At 41.1% G+C, this 4,778-nt stretch overlaps 1 pseudogene; it reads right to left on the reverse strand.

The window, feature by feature from the left end:
* Nucleotides 1-988: 988 nt before the first annotated feature.
* Nucleotides 989-1,766, reverse strand: LOC150066556 (CGG triplet repeat-binding protein 1-like; annotated as a pseudogene).
* Nucleotides 1,767-4,778: the final 3,012 nt, after the last annotated feature.

Genomic DNA, 4,778 nt, shown 5'->3' on the forward strand with positions numbered 1-4,778 from the left:
AAATAAGAAACTAAAACCTCATTACTGTAAATTCCCCAAGGCTTTTGGCACTGACATTATGATTTTAGTCTTTTGGTCAACTTGAAACTGGTACTAAATACAGGAAGTCTTTAAAAGGGGAGATGAGAGGTGAGAAAGACAGTGAGGAAATAAAGAGTATTTATGTGCACATATAAAAGGTTGGGATAAAGTCTTTTCTGCTAGGCTTTCCAAGATACTCGAATAATTTCCCCACCTTTTTCCATTTTAAAGACGACCTTCTAGTTGGAAATAATCCCTTTAGGCTACTGTAAATGATGTTGCCTAGCAGCAGTTTCATAGGCTAGTCTTCAATAAGTAAGTAGCCTCACAAGAAATAATCATACATGTCAATAGGGTTAAAGTGGGCAGTTCTTCCACGCATAAACATTTCAGGAGAAAAACCATCAATTTTAAAGATAACCATCAGGTTTCGGGTGTCCTAGTACACTCTATACCAAAGTTTTGCTTTATACCATTGGTGACTAAAATTAACAGTAAGTTTTGCAATGAGATCTTTCTGTTTTTCCTGCAACTATATACACAATGCAAAACTATTCTTCATCACATGGTTTTAAATGAAATAAATATAAAATGAACCACACAATCAACACATAACTTTATATTTTTTTAATTTTTTATTGTAATTAATAAAAGGGTTACATGATATTTGTCATCTAGAAGGTGCATTAATTCACATACATTGATACTCTTTCACATGTCTTGGTACCCTTTACCCTCGCCCCCTCCAACAAGAGGGTTTTTTTGTAAATTGTACTACCTGCAGTTATTTCTTTTTCCCCCTTTGTTTTATTCTCTGCTGTCACTGTTTTATTTCTTTGCCCTTTGTCTTGTACCTAAGTTTATATGGTTTGGGGAAGGGAAGGAAAATTACAGAAAGGGTGGGACGGAGGGTGGACCAAATCAAAGGTCAACACATAACTTTCATACTCAACATTATTTATCTTGATCACAAAGGTGATAACCTCCTTGTCAACAATCTTGTGAGTTGAGGAGCTGATTTTCATTCTCATATCCATCAGGCAGATATGCTCTCCTCAGCTGGTCTGACTTAGGTATGGAGCCTCCATTCTTTACATGGCGAGACAGGAAAGCGAGAACTGCTGGATGATCAGCTTTCTCCAGGGGGGGATGTTGGCTTCCAGGCACATTTTCACAAAGTCCTGGATAACACTGACTTTCTCTGTTTGTGCAGTACTGTTGCACTGAAGAGATGCAGTTAGAGGCCTCTGCTTCTTTCTCACATTCTGCTCTTCAAATTCTGCCTTTCTCTTGGTAGGAGTCTTTGACTTGAGGTGGTCACCAATGGCAGACTTGCGAACATGATTCAGAACCATACTGCAAGAAGTGCAGAAGAGTTTTCTTCCATCTTCATGAAGCTCACCTCCAAACTCAGTGACTCGATCCAGGGGTGTCATATACAAAGCAGTCTTAGATCTGTTTCGAGCCCGTGGTGCTGTTACTACAAATCGTTCCATTTCTGACTCTTAGTAAAGTTCGGATTAGTTTCCAGTTTTTTTTTTTTTCTTCTTGATAATTTAGTAGTTAAGAATCTTCAGGTTAAAACCAGACACAACAAATCCGGGCCCTTTGACACTAGTCCAAACCCGAAGACGCCTTCAAATCAATTTTTCAACAAGTGGTGGTGGGAAAGTAGTTTCTGGGCTTGCACCCTATTTTCCCTGCGGTGCCGGGAAATCATGCCTTTAAGTAGGATCAGGGCCGCAGTGAGGGACACTGGACGAGGCCTGGCTGGAAAGGAAAGGGAGAGGAAGGATAGGAGGAGCAAGAGGTTGAAGGAGGAGGACCAGTCGTACCTGCAGCTACCGCCGCCGCTGCCCGAAAGTTATAATATTTTTTAAATTTCTGTGACCTTCAGGAAGAGGGATTCTGGTTTCTAGGAGACACTTCAGAAGAGAAAAGGAGGCAATAGGAAGGCAGGGAGTGAAGGCCAGAGAGAACTTGCTACTTCTAAATTCCTTCACTTGAGAGTACTCAGCATGGGCTGGGAATGTGGCTCAGTGGCACTCAAAATACCACAGCATTATACTTCAAGGAATTGCGTTTTAGGTATTTAGGAATTGTGTTTAAGTACAAGTGAGTTTTGTTTTTCTTGAAAGTAGCAAAAGGGGTAGGAGCATTCTGCCAGTCCCGGGGCTTGAACTCAGGACCTGAACACTATCCTTGGGCTTTCCTCAAGGCTATCACTCTACTACTTGAGCCACGGCACCACTTCTAGCTTTTTCTATGTATGTGGTACTGAGGAATTGAATCCGGGTCTTTGTGCATGCTAGGCAAACACTCTACCACTAGGCCAAACTCCCAACCCTGAGTTACCAATTTTCAGAGTACCTTGTATAGTTCAGAATTAATAAGCTTTATAGAGCCAATTAATTTACAGATATACACATTAACCCTCAACAGAGTTTATATATATGTATATATATATATATTTTTTTTTTTGCTTGGTTAGTTAATCCAGTTGAGTACTGCTTATTGCTACTAATGTTGTTAAGCCCTCAGTTTCCACAGGGTTCAATTATCTTTGCTGTATTCTAGTACTTTCTACAACACATGCAATTAGTCACCATGGGACCAAGCAACATGAATATGTGGAAAAGAAAAGTTTCCAGAGAAATTTAAGGCCCTTTTCTGAGGAAGAGGGGAAAGGGGAAAGGCAGTGGGAGAGAAGGAAAGGAGGAAGGGATATGGAGAGTGAGGCACGGATGGAGGGGGTGGGTGTTGTTTTCTGGAAGCCAAAGAAGTTCCTGGGAGAAAGTTATAATATTTATGGAAACCTTTTCCTTTTCCCTAGCATTTAAAAAAAATTCAAATATATAGGATGGTTCAATTTTAAGTTAGCACCTGTATACCTATCATGTAGAATCTACCCTTAACATTTAGCTATAATTACCTCATCCTATGACTGACCATCTGCCAGTAAACTATTTGCAGAAAATCAGTAAAAATTACTTCAAAACATTTTGGCACATGTATTTCACCCCCTGCCCCCTTATTAGTGCTGTAACAAATTATAGGAAGTAGCACTGCGGCTCAAGTGGTAGAATGCTAGCCTTGAGCAAAAGGTGCTCACTAATAGCACCCAAGGCCCCATGACTGAACAAAAACCAAAACAAATTACAAGAAATATAACAGCTTAAAACAATCCTGGGGAAGGGGCAGATATGGAAAATGAGTCTTCTGTGGCTAGAATCACTTTGGAGGCTCTAGGAGAAAATCTAGTTCTTAGCCTATAAAGGTACTCTCATTCCTTGGCTTTTGGCTCTTTTGCCAATCTTCAAAGTCACCACTTATAGCATGTTAAAATCTCCTAGTATCCTTTATCCAGAACAGGACCCCATCTGAAACGGCTATTTAAATGGAGTTAATTTCAACAGTCATTGCTCTCTGCCACCTGGTTCCCTGAAGACATCATTTGCAAAATGTAAATGACTAAAGCAGTGATAAAGAATCTGTACTGGAGGTTGAGTTTCAATAGGAATGACACTCAGTTAGAAATGTATCTCATCCATTCCTCACACCAGCCTCACAGGGATTTCCGCTGCTTTCTTCTAAGAGCTCACAAGTAGAGGGGACTGAGAGTTTCCAAGGAATAAAGAGGAGCCCAGAGTAAAAATTCTTGGGATGAGTTAGGCACTGGTGGCTCATGCCTATAATCCTAGCTATTCAGGAGACTGAAATCTTAGGTTTGTAGTTCAGAGACAGCCCAGGCAAGAAACTCTGTGAAACTCTTATCTCCAATTAATTATCAAAAAGGTGGAAATGGGGCTGTGGCTCAAGTAGGTCTTTCATGTGCTATGGACCATGCTCAATTTGGCTCATGTTTGAATCTCCCAGGGGTGATCAGAGGGCAGTGTATAAATACCTTGTGTCTTCATTTCCTGATAGGACAGTTCTGAAAGGTGCACAGCTCGGCTTTGCAGAGGGTCCCCTGCAGGACTGCGCCCTGCTTGCCTGCAATATAAAAAAAAATCTGCCTATAGCTTCTCTTCTTGTGCTTTCTCCTCTATGTTTGTCTTGCTTTCCTCACCCTTTTGCCGTGCTTCTGAATTAATGACCTTCACTCAAGCAATCTTCTGAGGGTCTGTTTTCAGGGGAACACAATTGAGAACAGATCAAAATAGATATTTCACAGAAGGGGAAGTAGGAAAGGTTTGCAAGCGTGGGAAGAGATGCTCAATCTTGATAATCAGAGAAATGAAACCTATATAGAGAAGGGCCACTTTATTCCACAAGTTTGGCAAAAGTTATACTTTTTTCCCCCCAAGTTCCTGTGAGGCTGAAGACATTAGTGCACCACTACTGTAGCCATTCAAGAAAGCATCTAGTGGTTGTGTGTAATTGATTCAATTAACATCCTACAATGTCATAAACCCTCTTTCATGTATGGGCCCCCACTCTGGCATACCCACACTTCCTGGCCTTCCAGGCAGGCTGACCTATAGTGCTCCTGGGAATTTTACCTTCCCCAGGCCCATCTCTCTCTTTTCTAATTTCTCTCTCCATCCTCACATTTAGCAGATGGCCTCATCACTGAATTGAGTAGATGGAAGGAGATAGAAAAATATTTCCTTGCTCTCCTATGGCTAGCAAACCAGCCAGTAAGGATGTACATATCTTTTGTCTCCCTCCTCCCAGTACTGGATCCTCCCACCTCTTGTCAGAATTGTGCTCCTGAGTTGTTGAAAAGGAGGAAGAAAAGGAAGAAGAGGAAGTGG

Source organism: Megascapheus bottae, chromosome 2 (assembly GCF_031878675.1).
Source record: "Megascapheus bottae isolate mThoBot1 chromosome 2, mThoBot2.hap1, whole genome shotgun sequence".
Lineage (NCBI taxonomy): Eukaryota > Metazoa > Chordata > Mammalia > Rodentia > Geomyidae > Megascapheus > Megascapheus bottae.